This window comes from Arvicanthis niloticus, chromosome 18 (assembly GCF_011762505.2).
Source record: "Arvicanthis niloticus isolate mArvNil1 chromosome 18, mArvNil1.pat.X, whole genome shotgun sequence".
In the NCBI taxonomy this organism is placed as follows: domain Eukaryota; kingdom Metazoa; phylum Chordata; class Mammalia; order Rodentia; family Muridae; genus Arvicanthis; species Arvicanthis niloticus.
This window is the reverse complement of record NC_047675.1, coordinates 35,172,271-35,187,386: the sequence shown is the minus strand read 5'-3', so window position 1 is coordinate 35,187,386 and position 15,116 is coordinate 35,172,271. Positions and strand designations below refer to the sequence as shown.

The window sequence follows — 15,116 nt, the reverse complement described above, 5'->3', positions numbered from 1 at the left end:
TCCACAGGACCTGGGTTTGGTTTCCAGCACTTACACGGTGGTTTACAACTCTCTATAATTCCAGTTCTAGGGGATCCACCTCTCTCCTCTGGTCTCAGCAGGTGTCTGAATGCTTGTGGTACACATAACTAAAGCAGGTAAAGACACAAGCACAAAACAAATACAATTTAAGGATATAGGGTTCTATGGTGTTATTCAGATGGCTGTAAATTCCCAGAACAAAGTCTTCTCATACCATGGAGACTCAGAATGAGTCTCTAAGACTCTAAGACTACAAGAGTATATCACTATGCCCAGCATCCAAAGTAGTTTTACCTGGGCATGTCAGCAAATGCTTACAAACCATCCACTCTGGAGGTGAACGCAGGAGAGTCACGGGTCCAATGTCAGTATAGGCTACCTAGCAAGACCTGTCTCAAAAAGCCATAAAATATCCTTAATATATTCAAGAGTAAAGTGGAATAAAAATGGTTTACTTGTGTGATTTCTTTGTGACACCAAAAGGAATCTTATTGTTCAATTAAAGTAAAGTAATCTCCTCAACTCCCTCATTTCAATTGCACAACTCTCACCCTGGACTGCTATCCCCTTAACTCGGCCTCTCTATGCTCATAACCAGTGTATACTCTCAACAACATCAGAAATAAATTAACACAGAGATAATCCCTGGTTCCTGACAGCCCTTTCCACAGCTACTCACTTTTCTTGGGCCAAGTTTGTTTTCCCTGTTTTTTCTATTTATTGTATTCAAAGAGTTTTCATGGACTATTTCTCCTGTTATTTTTCTCTTTTAAAAATGTTATCTGGTTCAAACTCTTCTAGATTTCTGTGTGCTAGTTAGGGTGTGTGTGTGTGTGTGTATGTGTGTGTGTGTGTGTGTGCGTGTGTGTGTGTGTGTGTGTGCGCGCGCGCATGGGAGTACCCACAGAGTCATGAGATGCCTCATTAAATTAAATCAAATTTAATATTTGATTAAACATTACTCTGGTTCTACAAAGGTGTTTTGGTTGAGATCAGCATTTATATCAGTCAACTGACTAACACGGACCATGTAAGAGGGCCATAGCCAATCCACAAAGGCTTGAGCATGACAAAAAGTTTATGTTCCTCAGAATGAGAGAAAATTCTTCTGCCTTCAAACAATGATGTTGCTCTTCATGGTTCTCTACAGTGATGTTCAGCTCTCAGACTTAGTCTAGTGTGCCCGCTTTGTTTGCAGGACTTGGACTTACATCACACTCCATAGTTTTGGGGGGTAGGGGGTGTTTGTGTATATGCATGCACATGTGCTATCCCTTGGAAACCTTGATTAATAATCTCTGTCTACTCTGACTCTTAATACCATTTTTCTAGATCATTTTTATTATATAAATAAACTATGAAATTATCTAAATCCTACCAAAAACTGATATATATTATATATACACACATGTACATACATATTTTTAGTTATTCTTACATATATATCATGTAACAATATATAAAAAGAGACCATGAATTTGAAAGAGAGCAAGTCAGGGAATGTCTGGGAGGGTTTGGAAGAAGGAAAGATAAGGGGAAATGATGTAATTATAATCTCAAAAAATTAAAAAAAAATTATTTAGAAATTGATATTTATCTATAACTGCCTATATTTCCTCAGCACACATTTCTCTCCAGCTGGGATCCTCAATACTAGAACAAAACATCTGTTCGTTTGTCTTTTTGTTTTGTTAATAATGATTTGTGTTTCAAAAGAAATAACAAAGAGGGCCAATAATGCAAAATATAGCTTACAAATTTTCTTTTAGATTGAATGTATGTATATGTTTACATATGTACATATAATTCATATACATATTAAATAAATACATTTACTTCCTGCCTAAAACTTATGTTTTAATTTGTTTGTTTTTATTTAGACAAATTATACTTCACATTAAAATTAATTTTTATATAAAAGTGTTCATCTTCTTTGTTCTTTTATGCTTAGTTAGGGTACCAAATGCAATTATAAACAGAGTTGTCTGAGATGATTTAATGCTCGGTTGACAAAGTGTCTTATATTTGATGAACTGCATGCTTTATGTTTTTAAACCTCACTCTGTTGCTTTGCTAAAACTAAGTAGCAACCCCTAGCACACCATCTGGTGAGGGTCTCTCTATGGACCAACCCAGAAAAGGAAGTGAAGGAATTTTCATTTATTCCATAGTTGTGGTCGCAAACCTGCAATCACAATATGTTTCCAATGCAACAGTGTAAGTGGGACTTCAGAGCTCAGAGACCTCATGAGATCTGATCCCGAGGTCTGGAATATTTAAGGCCGTATCTCATCAACAGGGGAAGAAAGGCTGTTTCCGTTTCTAGCTTTCCTATGACTTGGAAGAAAGAAATAATAATCCAGGAAATTGAAGTCTATGAGCTGGAAAATATGAATTTGATCTTTTTCAAAAGCATTCATTAAAAAAAAATAATAGGTAGCTCCTTAATGACAGACCACGGCCCATCAGAGACGTCTAAGAAGATAATCAGATGGGATGTGATGGTGTCACTGTGTGTGCCTGTCTCTGCTGATACAAATCCTTCAAATTGGTTCTTCTTTTGTCTTTTTGTTTTGTTTTGTTAATAATGTTTTTTGTCCAATCCTTGATCCAGTCCAATGACTAGAGAATGGAACTTCCACCCCCCTCCCCAGTTCTCTGGGGACTCCACTCCAGAGACTAATAGATTTCACTGTCAGAAGACATTTCCCGGATTCAGTCTTAAATTTCCGTTACTTAATTTCACCCTAGTACTTAACCATAAAGCCTCTTACCCGACCGTTAAAGTGACTTGACTTCCATGATGTTTATGTCTTTCAAATATTTGTGGAATGTTGTAACCAGACAAGATGGAAAATGAACAAGCTATATGTTTTCCTTTCATCTATTGGTGTCAGTTAAAGTCTGAAGCTTGTCCTACATTCATTTTTCTAGTTTGAACATTAGGCCATTTGCTTAACTAAATCACGTGTGTGCCACAAACTGGTATCCTCATTGTGATCCCAGCAGTGCTAGGAAAAGAACTTAGCTTCCAACGACGTGGGGCAGACCTCTTGGATGTACATACCAAAATCTCATTGACTGATTTCACTGAGGACCGTGTTACGAGACCATATATAATCTGCTGACACTATCATCTCAAATAAAGCCCCTTGGCAGCATAACTTGCCAAGCACCGTCTACACTGCCAGCGGAATGACTGTGTTTCTGTTTATTTTCTCCAGATGTACTTACTAGCTGCATTTTTCCAGGTTGAATCACATTTCATTTCCTGCCCATATTTCTAACCACTTTAGGTCTCTTTTATGCGCCCTCTCTGGTTTTGTCAACACCATCCAATTTACCGTCGTCTGTAAATTTAATTAACATGATGTGTATCCTCTCTTATAAATCATTAATGAAGTTTCTCTACAATTTGGTTTTTTAATCTAATCCTGCTTAATGTTTGTAGTCCTTGCGTTCTCTTAAGACCACAGCACTTCTTCCGCATAATATGTTGTTTTACTTGTGAATGGGAGACTAACACAGATAATGCTCAGAGTTGCTACTTCCTTCTTGAATATTAGTGTAAGATTACCTTTATTGTTGTACAAGATGAGGTTTTACTTACAGTGTCTGTCCCTCAATAAGTGCTACATTTTTCATCAGTGGTCTTATACCACATGGTGACATAAAATTGTCAAAGAATCTTCAGGACAAATTTTACTGTGCAGTGAGCTATTTTAATTTTGTATTGCAATTTACAGAGATACCATTCTGTCATAAAAAAAGAAAAGAAAAAATGTCTTCATTTCAACTATTTGGAATCAGTAAGCTGAATTATGATAAATGGTTCATTGAAACAATAAGTATTTCATTGTTTTTCATTTACAGCTGCTATTTCTTTTCATTTTGTTGGTTATTTTTACATCCTCTGCTATTTTAAAAACTACTTTCAAACGTTAGTCTTGAACTAGGCATAGTAATACACACCTTCAGTCCCAGACTCAGGAGACAAAAACAAGTGAATCTGTTTGAGTTCAAGGCTGGCCTGGTCTACATAGAGAGTTCCAGATCAGCAGGGGCTACAGAGTGAGAACTAGTCTCACTGTATATATATAAATTTGGGGGCCAGAAAGATGGCTTAATGGGTAAATGTGCTTACCACCAGGCATGATGATCTGACTTTGCCCTCTAGAATTCACATGGTAAAAGAGAGAATTGATTCCTTCAGCTTATACTTGAACATCTACATGTATTCTGTGGGATGTGCCCACACACACACATAAAATATACACACACTAAATATAAAAGGAAAAGATAACATGTATTTTATAAGAAAACTCTCTTCTTTCCCATAGGGGCAGCTGTTGGTATGAGTTTTATGAAATTATAATTTATCCATGTAATCCTACAGCTAGGCAGCATTTTTCAAAAATTGAATATCTTGGATGTTTTGGGTTATTAGTTTCCACTTCATATGAGTTAATTATTTTTTTCCTATGTGTTTTCTATTTTCCTGCATGAACATCTTGCCATCTGTTTCTAATAATCTTGAAATTCTTGTCTTCAGAAGTTCCTCACCTAAATCCCCAGTGTTAGCTTTACATACCAGTATTTCTTCTCTTAAATCCAGAGCCTCACCATGTGTCTTTTGGAGCAGAAACTTGAGCTGCCCTTTTCTCATTTGTAGGTAGATACATATTTTAAGAGCATACTAATGGTCTAATTATGGAAAATACATCTGATTGCACTAAGTCAATAAAAGGAGCCCTTAACCTAGTTTTCCAGCCAATTCTCATATGTCATTTTATTTGTTAAAAGGCTAAATATATGGGCACCTAAATATAAAATCTACATTTATTTCCTCAAAAATTTAAATACCCCCTACTAGGTTATCAAGTATGTAACTGCATAGTTCCTTTGCTGTTGTTATTTCAATTTATTTTCTATTTCCCATTTCCATATGCATGCAGCAAGCTAGCACGTTTCGATTTTTAAGTCAAAGCGTATCTTGTTTTTCACCATTGACCATGGCTGTTATGCAATAAAAAGCTGACAAAGCTAGGACTCATTTGTATTTTACCAATTATCTTATCATTGCTTTAAAAGTACAAGTGTCAGTTCTTTAGAGAGAGATAGTCATCTCCACGTGGTTTGTAATAGAAAAAGTATAAACAATCAAAATGACTAATAATTAGGGAACTAGATAAACAGAACCTAGCTAAGTGGTACATAAAAGTACTATAAACTTCACTGAAATTGGCAAATGCCAATTTAGTTTCTCAGCAAGAGTCTCTCTGCCTTCTCATACCTGAGATTTAAAAATCAAGCAACTTGTGGGTGCCCAATGACACTTTAGTGGCAAGCAGTTATAAAAGACACATTGATCCATATTAAGAGGAGAATTCTGGGGTATCATTTATTCTCAGAGCATCTCACTGGATGGATCTGATTCCAGACTTTGAAATTACATCTTGGCTTAGCTCGTTCCCCCACCCCTTTCTGCTTCCCTGTCTTCTGTGAGCATTCCCTCAACCAGACATTACACAAGAAATCCCATTTTGAACTGATCTGAAGGGACCCAACTTGAGAGTTTTGACAGCAGTGCACAGGAAGGGAAGAGTCTAGAATAGATCACTTGCCAGGTGTCAGTGAGGATCCCAAATTAGTGGTTCCTGGTTGGGGGGAAGTTACTATAGTACAACCTTTATGGATTTCATCTGGGAACTAGAATAGAACACACATTAAAAAAAAAAACACTCATTGGCATTTGCCATAGCTTCAGACAAAAGAAAATGAAGAAAACAACCAACAGAAATATTATGGAAAAGGAAGGTTGTTAGGAGAACTGAGAACATGGAGAGAGGAACGGTGGGATCGGGATGACCAATTACCAATTCATAACAATGTATGAAGAGATGACTTAGCAATTAAGAGCACTCATAGCTCTAGCAGAGGGTCCAGGTTTGGTTCCCAGCACCCATAAGGCAGCTCACAACCATCTGTAACTCCAGTTTCAGGAGATCAACCCAGATTCTGCCCTCTGAGGACTCTTGTGGTACACTTACTCAGGTACATACACATGTACATATTTTTTTTTGTTCTTGTTTTTCAAGACAGGATTTCTCTGTGAAATATCCCTGGCTGTCCTGGACTTGTGTTGTAGACCAGGCTGGCCTTGAACTCACAGAGATCCACCTGCCTCTGCCTCCTGAGTGCTGGGGTTAAAGCTGCATGCCACGATACCCCAGCTAAATAAATGTTTTTAAATGTAAAACTCAAAGACAATTATCTCTGAATCATTTTCATAGCAAAATAAAGAAATAAAAGTATTTCATATAAAATGTCTTAATTACCATGTAAGTGCTTCACATAACAGAAGGCAAACGAACCCAAGCATAGCTCCCCTGCTTCTAAATAAAGAAATAAAACTAGATATGCTAGCAGTTAGAAACTTCTCACATTGGTTCCCTGACCTACAGAACAAACGTTATCATACACAACAAAGTTCCATAAAATACTCTATACTTTATCCACTGGCAAGTGAGGAAAGTTATTTAAAGTATTGTATCTCTACAGGGAACACACAAAGCTCAGTCTTATCTTTTCAAGAGTTAAAGAACAGAGTGCAGAGGGTTAATTTTACTTGTCAGCTTTTCTTAACCAAAATGCTTCTGGTCAGTTTTAGATATTTCTGATAGTGGTTTTAGATGAAATATCTATTGAAATTTGTGGGCTCTTACTAAGGCATATTTCCCTCTGTGCCAGGTCCAGCGTGGCCACAGAAGGAATGGTGTTAAACAGTTCCTGGCCCTGGAGATAAGCCAGCATGACATGGGACTCTTTGAGTGCTGACAGTTACTATAGGCATAAGGTTTGTTTGTTTGTATAATAATGTAAATAAAATATATATTTTACTTTATAGTCCTCCTTCAAGAAATGTTTCCCCTGCTAAGGTTAATGCCTCCATGATAATCAGAAACAGCAAAAACTTTAGGACTGGGCAAGGTGGTAGACATCATTAATCCCAGGAAACAAAGGCAAGCAGATTCCTGAGTTCAAGGCCAGCCTGGGACAGGCTCTAGAAACAGATTCTGGGAAGCAAGACTATGTCTCTGTGACACTAAGACCTTCAGGACAACCCTTAAGGCTGGTGGAAAGAACTCTGAAAACATGAGTTCAAGAATACATAAGTCAGAACAGTTCTTTACAAGATTTCTCACCTGTGAAAAATACAGGGATGCAATATGAATTATATGACTGACTTCATGTACCTGAAAGAACAGAGGTCACTATACTAATGAGCCATATTTGTCAGAAAGATATTAAAGAAGGAGATAAAGATATTTAAGGAGTGGCAATTGATCTCAAGGCAATATCCCAGCCAGCTAAACATATTGCTTGTGTTTGCGGTTGAACAAGTAATAGTTTGGACTTTTAATCTGAAATGAACTACAATGGAGGGCACACTTGTGATCCAGATTTTGAGACTGGAAGATACAGGGTTTTGATCCAGATCTTGAGGAATAATGGCCTTGAAACCCTTAGGACTGGGCAAGGTGGTAGACACCATTAATCCCAGGAAACAAAGGCAAGCAGTTTCTGAGTTCAAGGCCAGCCTGGGACAGGCTCTAGGTGAAGAGGGGCTTAGGGCTTAAATTGTACATGCCTTTAATCCAGCATTCACCTGATAGAGCCATGCAGATCTAAATTCAAGGTCAGTCTACAGAGCAAGTTCCAGGACAGCCAAGCTTAGGCAGCAAAGGAGTTGGGAAACAGAAAGCTGTTGATAATGTAATAGAACAATGGGGCCATGTTTCAGCTCCAGCAAGCAGCAGAACTCAGCAGCTTCGGACATATGACTCAGTCTTTAGAGTCAAGGGGCTGGGACATAAAATGCTAATTTCTGGGATAATCAAAAGGGAACCTGGGGTAAATGATTGAGTTGATAATTTCTAAGGAAGTAGCTTATGCAAAATAAAAGACTGGGCTTTGGTCTGAAAGAGAGTTATCTCAAGCAGAAAGTTATCTGGAGAAAGAGAGAGAGAGAGAGAGAGAGAGAGAGAGAGAGAGAGAGAGAGAGATCTAGAGTAGAACATAGAGCTGTCAGCTCACATCCATCACTGACTCTGTGTCCTTTGTTCAATGCTTCCAAACATCCCTTCCTCAAGTCCTCTGACCAAGCTGAGACTGGTCCTTGGCACCTCTGTAATGTACACAGGCTTCATACAATAGATAACAAACTAGGAGAGCTGTCTCCTCAATATCCCCAAAGCAAGAAAGAAGCCATTGGAATGCCTTTGGTTCCATTAGACACATTTATTCTCCTGTACTCTTTCTGATTCTGCAGTAGATTATTTCTGGCCTCAAACTTCAACGCTTTGCTTTGTCTCCAGCCTGCTAAGCATCCCCATCAGACTTCTCACTGGACAAGCCTCCAAAATTGCATCAGACAGCTCCTTAAAATAAGTCTCTGTCTATCTGTAAGAACAGCTTATTGGCTCTGCTTCTTTGGAACACTAATGAATCCAAGATGGTAGACACATGACATCACTTGTCAGACTCTCACACAAATGGAGGAGCTATGGCAGAAGATAGTAAATTATGGTAACATAACCAAAGCAGTAGCCCCAAAGAGCTTTGCATCAGACTGGTGCTTTACTAAACATTAACCTGCCTTCTGATACATGATATGTCTACTGATCTGAGAATTGCTTTCTTATTTAAGTTTTATTAACGTATACCAACTTTTGTACAATTTAATAGTCTCATGGATCCAAGACTGGCCTAGAACTCCTTTTGTATTTAAGGATGACTTTGGGCTTCTGATCCTCCCCAGTGCTGGGATTATACCACAACTGGGTTAGGCAGTACTGGAGAACAACTCTAGGGCTTTGTGTGTGCTAAGCAAGCACTATGTCACTGAGTTACATTTCTAGCCCTAGATATTGTATTCATTTTAGTAGGTAGTAACCCAACAGAACCAGTGGAGGAAGACCTATGTTGAGGTGAGACAGAAACCAATACATGGCAGGAATTGTAAAACAAACAAACAAAACAAACAAACAAACAAAACCATTTCTCTGCTTAGAGTCTGAATGAGGAGAACCTCGGGAAGGATATTACAATAGCACCTGACAAAACAGACACAAGCTTCTGTAACTCTTTGTTGATGAAATTCAAAGCACATTAAAGTAATTTAATATGTTTCTTTTACAAACAGAAGCCTCTTAATAACAGAAAACTTGTAGAGATGACATCTTGTTTAAATAGGAGGTACAATGTTAGTGTTGTCATTTATTAAATTTAATTTTAAGGTACACCAGTTAAGGCAGATCTGAAGTGAGATTTATTTATTTACATATTTGCTCTTTGAGATTTTCTTTTAAAAAGGAACTACCAAATACTGATGTTAGTCAGGAGCATATGGTATTAATTGATATTCAACAATTGGAAGGCATTTATAGAATTATTGCAAATTATTTTTATGATAATTGCAGTTTAGCACTTCATTACATTGCACATTAATCAGTTCCAAATGAAAGTTAGGTAGAAGCTCTTCAATTATACAGTTAATGGCTTTTAAAATATGGAGTATTTCTTTGTACTTGAATCAAGGTCTAAAAACGTTCCTAGAACTGGTTTGCGCTTGTGTGGCGATGGATAGTCCAGTTCTTGTTTTGTTAAGCATGTACAAAACAAGTTGTATTATTCAAGTTCTGTCATACTGGGACAACTCAGTATATCATGTGTAAGTGTGGTTTAATATTGAACTAATTGAAGAGTGTGATATTCATTAAACACGTTTTCAAAGCCATTCTCTTAATCATGGCGGTTGAGTGAGCTCTTCTCATTGGAAAAGTTTGTACTTTAACACTATGCTCAAAATGTCACAAACACAACTTTACAACTGTAAAGCCACCAAACTCTTGTGTGTAAAAAAAAAAAAATGGGGATACTTAGGTTCAGTCTCTGTCTGTCTGTCTGTCTGCCCCTCCAACACTAACAGGATTGATGATGTTTAAGTCTCTGAGAATAATGGAGTTTATGGTTGACAGTCCTGGCTTAAAACATAGGATATTTTATTTTCCAGCAAGCATCTGCTGATAAGTCATCCCAGGAAGTCTTCACCATGGACTCTCACAGGTTTGTCCAGATAAGGCTTCCTCTGCTCTATACACCTCATCAACCCACATCTCAATGGATCCTGCTGCACGTTGTACTAATGTTTTATTCTGTTTCTTAAACAAGCCTATGGTTATTTTAGAGAAACTACTCAAGACATAAGGAAATAATTTTCCCTTCTTTTCTAGTTAGCATTATTTCAAAATTTGCTATAGACATTGTTCTCAATGTCTTTAATGTTCCTAATTGGCAAGTTAATAATCTTTAAGTTGTTAATTTTCTTAGTACACATACTTTCATCTACTGCAACAAAATTATAACCAATAAATTATTTTCCTTACTTAGCTAAGAGAGGTTTCCCAGATTTACTTTAGGGCAGTTTTGTTTTCATTTGATTTTTGTTAAAAAATTCTACTTAATGAGATCATTGCAAAATTTGTATCTTTGCTAACCATTGCTTTCCTATGACATAGGAACACTGCAATGGGCACTTGGTGTCACACATTTTATCACACCTATTATGTCCCTGAGTGACCAGCACAATGTCTTTCAATAAAATTCAGCAAGAAGATCTACAGTCCATTGTGAAGCAGGCTCTGACTGTAATGACGCACGCAGTTCCAGTGATGGCAGTCACAGCCTTGCTCATCAGACTGTGCCAGGTATGGTCTATGTCACAAGACAGTCGAAGAGAGCTGAACTGACTAAACATTCCACACAACACCACACTGGACCACTCTGTTGATGGATTATATGCACCAAATCTAATTAAATAAAATGGGATGTCTTCATAAAAGAAATGTGTTCTATGAGGTAAGATAAAATGCCCATAAACAGAAAGTCCTGACATCATGATAAAGATTTCAGAGTCACACAGAATATGCTGGGGTACATGCTCCAAATAAAAAGACAATAATAATATATTATATTATTATTATTATTATTATACCTTAAATATATATTTTTAAAATATATATATTTAAATATATATATACCTTATTATATATATATTATACCTTAAAACTAATTTTAAACATTCTTAGGCTTTGTATACCTCTTTCAATTAGATGCATACTTGGGAAATAGCTCTGATCTAGCTGGTGTGGAAGACTATCTCTATTGAGTTGGGTACAAAGAACAAATTATATACTAGGTCTAGGCTACCTGATGACAGCTGTATTAGGTAATATAACTGGCCCATTATCCCAAGGCTATAAAAACTAATCAATTACAATAAAATTATAAATGGGCATCCCTTATAAACAGTCACTTAAGTCTTTGACAAAATATTAGCATGTCATATTCAACTATATTTGTATATATGTATGTATGTGTGTGTGTATGTAGAAGCATGTACAACAAAGTAGTAGTTATTGATAGAATGCAAAGCTAGTTTGATATTTGAAAATCCATGTAATGTTATCTACCAAATTAATACTCTATAGAAGAAAAATGTACAAAATCATACTAATTACAACAGAAAAAAACAAAATAAAATATTTTCATGCAAAAGTTCAGAAAGTTGAAAATGAAGGAGTTTACATACAAAATGTCTTCCACAGGCTTATACTTTAATTACTTGGTCCCTGGTTGGGGTCCCTGGCTTTAGGAGGTGATTGAAATTTTAGAAGACAAAAAAGCAGGGCCTTGGTACATGCCTTTGAACAGCATCTCTCATGCCTGTTATCTCTCTACATAGCCTCTGCCATGTGCTGATGCTGCCATTAATTAATCCCTCCAACCAAAAGCTGAGGATTAATGCAGCCAAAGACTGTCTGGACTGAAACTCCTGATACTTCCATTCAAAATAAACAGTTCCCCTAAGCCATGGTGCAGAAAGACCCAACACAGAAAACCAGTATCAGAGGAGTGGGATCACTGGGCTGTTATATCTGGACTGTGAGAAAATTTTAGCCATGTGTGGAGATGTGAGCTGGAGAAAGACTCAATCACTGTAAGCAGCGCTTACTGGGTTAGGAGACCAGAGAGTGGACAGCAGACTGCTGGTAAGGTTTCAGAAGAGAACAAAGACTCATGGGAATTACAGTAGACATCAACATTGTAAGATCTAAAAACAGCAATGAGTTGTTCCCATTTCCACTGTGCCTGGGTCTGTGGGAGTTTAAGGGTGATGGGTTAGTTAATCTAGCAGAGAGAATTCTTTAAGGCACTCCAGTATTTGAACCGTGCATGGTTATTGAGGGCTGCTATTAGTCAGATTTATGGTGTGAATAGGAGAAAAAAAATGCAAAATAGGAAGACGCGACAAAACTTCAGTTGATCCCAGAAGTCTGTAGGGCTGGAGCTAAGGGAGGCATGGTTTCTGAAAAAAACGTTAGCACCACTAAAATAAGCCAAGCACTATGCATTGAATCCACAGGAAGGATGCTGTGAGGGTCTTTCTTGAATTGTCTGGATATCTCCCAGGGCAGGCTCAAGGACATGAAAGAGCAGATACACTTAGAAGACATTCTCCTGAGGAAAAAGAACCCCTAGAGCACCCTTCTACACAGACTAGCTAGCATTTCTTTCACTGTCCTCAACTGCCCAGCCTTCAGTGGCCTTGGTCTATGGACATCTGTCTTTTGCACTAGCTGATGGCTGACTTTTATGTTGTCTGTATGGTGCTGCTCTTGCAGGTATATAAAAGGTAAGCACTAAAGGTCATGAAAGATTTCACCAAGATTTTAAAGGAAGCCATGAAAGGCAAAGGAGGCAATGTGAAGGTTTGGAGCCCCTGCAGGGCTCTGTGGGCGGTGTGTAAAGGGAGGGGTACAGTGGGAGCTGAAATGGTGATGCTGGGATAAAGAAGACACCAAGAATGAGAAATTACTTCTGAGGAGAGCCACAGGCAATGAGTGGAGCCAGCGCCCAAAAGAGCCCAGGTGAGCTACAAATGGCAAGGCCAGACAGTTGGGGCTGCACTAGGGAGCTCACAAAGACGCAAGTCATGGAGCCAAGCATTCAGGGATCACCACTCTGGTTCAGTCTTGCTTTCATCAGATTCTTCTTTGCAACTCTTCTGTTTTTCTCTTTTCCAATTGGAATATTTATTTCATGGCCATTTTATTATCTCAGAAGCATATAACTATCTTCCTATTTCACAGGGTTCCCAGCCAAGTGTTTGCATCGAGTCTCATAAAAGCCTTTGGACTTGGACTTCTGAACAACGCTGAAACTGTTAATATCTTGGAGACAGTCTATGTACAATTTGCATTGTGAGATGGTCATAAACCTTTCTGGGCTAAGAGCAGAATGCTATCATTTGAGAATAAAATGTCCCTTCAAGCTCAGGTTTTATACCATTGGTATCCAGCTTAGGAGGTGGTGGAACTTAGGTAGAGAAAGTAGATCACTAGACATGGACCTTTGAAGATTATGCCCAGCATTGGTTCTCTTTTCCTAATGTTTGCCATTCACCATGAGGTGAGTAGCCTCTGTCACATGTTCCTGCTGCATGATATTCTGCTTCATCCAGGTTTATCTAGAACTAATGAAGTCAGACCATGAACACAGCCAAAATAAATAATTCCTCCTTCTGAGTGGTGTTGGGTGTTTTTTTCCCAGTGATGAAATGTCTAACTAACATCCTTACTTATCAGACAAAAAACTTGGGAGATGGTTTATAGCCAACAATTACCTAACGGTCAAAGACTGATTCCTTTTCCCCCATAAATACTAACCATATAAAGATGTATGAAATAAAGCTGGAGAGGTAACTCATGGTTAGAGTGCTGGCTTAGCATGTACAAACCCCTGCATTTAATCCCTTGTGTGTGTGTGTGTGTGTGTGTGTGTGTGTAATATCAGACATGGTGGTACACACTTGTAATCCCCAAGGAGATAGGTGGATCAAAAGTTCAAAGTCATCTTCAACTATACAATGAATTTAAGGTCAGACTCTGACATGAGACCCTGCCATAAAACAAACAAACAAAAAACCAAAAACAAAGGAAAGAAAAAGCCAAAAAAAAAAAGCATTAAAACTAAATGATATGTAGATTTGTACATACACCCCCTTTGCAGTTGTTACAACTGAAGATACAAGAAAGGGAACTAACTTGACATTTAAGGACAGGCAAATGTCTTCAAGAAGACACGGGGTGTGAGCACTGACTCACCTGGGTCTGAACACTAACAGAACATAAGGAAATGAGCAAGAAGATACTGGTTAAAGTTTTTGTAAACAAACAACCTAGGCCAAATGAAAGTTCAGAGAACATCCACCCTGAGAGACAAGGACTCAAGAAAATTTGTACAGGTGAATATTTATTGAGTGTTTAAAAGGTAGGTTCCAGGCTGGAAGGAAGACTAGAAAAATCTCTCCTTTGTGACCCAGGCCTGGAAGAAGCAGGTGGTCATGCTGCAGAAATACCCAAACTCCTTCTTGCAGAACAGAAGCTATAAGCATCCAGAGAAAGCAGCAAACTATCCGGTATCTCTAATGTTAGGGACATGCCAATGCCCCCATATCTTTTTTTTTAATTTTAATTTTCCATGATTCAGAGATATTTAATTCCAGGGAAAAAGGAAGTTTCTGAGCTGCAGAGGTTTCCCAGGTGTGCATGGCGTTGAGTGGGTGGATAACCTTGAATCTACATCTTGTGCTGAAGATCATGTGGCAGGAAGCAGACATTACATTATTCTTCCATGCCATTTTGTGTTTGGAATTTAGTGGGTGTGGGTTTACCTGAGACCAAAAGGGTCTACAGAGCCATAGCAGACCTTTCTAACCACATCCATTTGTAGGAGAACTCTAGAGTCTGTGACTCTGTTAGGAAGAAATATTGGTAGCTGGTAGCTCAAAAACATAGCACTTTCGTAGTCTCTTTGAGTTAATTTTGTGAGAGTTGTGAAACCTATCTATAAGTAATTTTTTTTCTTTTTCTTTACTCTCATACAATACTTTTGCATTTTTAGCCTCCTCTTCCTCTTCTCGTTTCACCCACCCTCATCTCTTCTCCCTCATGTCAATTGCTCCTACATTT

General features: G+C 38.0%; 1 long non-coding RNA gene across 1 annotated transcript in view; it reads left to right on the top strand.

The window, feature by feature from the left end:
• Window positions 1-13,670, top strand: part of LOC143434975 (uncharacterized) — a 106,031-nt gene extending 92,361 nt beyond the window's left edge. The window contains exons 2-4 of the long non-coding RNA XR_013104890.1: window positions 10,097-10,149; window positions 10,602-10,790; window positions 13,236-13,670. This is a non-coding gene — a long non-coding RNA (uncharacterized LOC143434975). The remainder of the gene's footprint in view (window positions 1-10,096; window positions 10,150-10,601; window positions 10,791-13,235) is intronic.
• The last annotated feature ends 1,446 nt before the right edge of the window (window positions 13,671-15,116 follow it).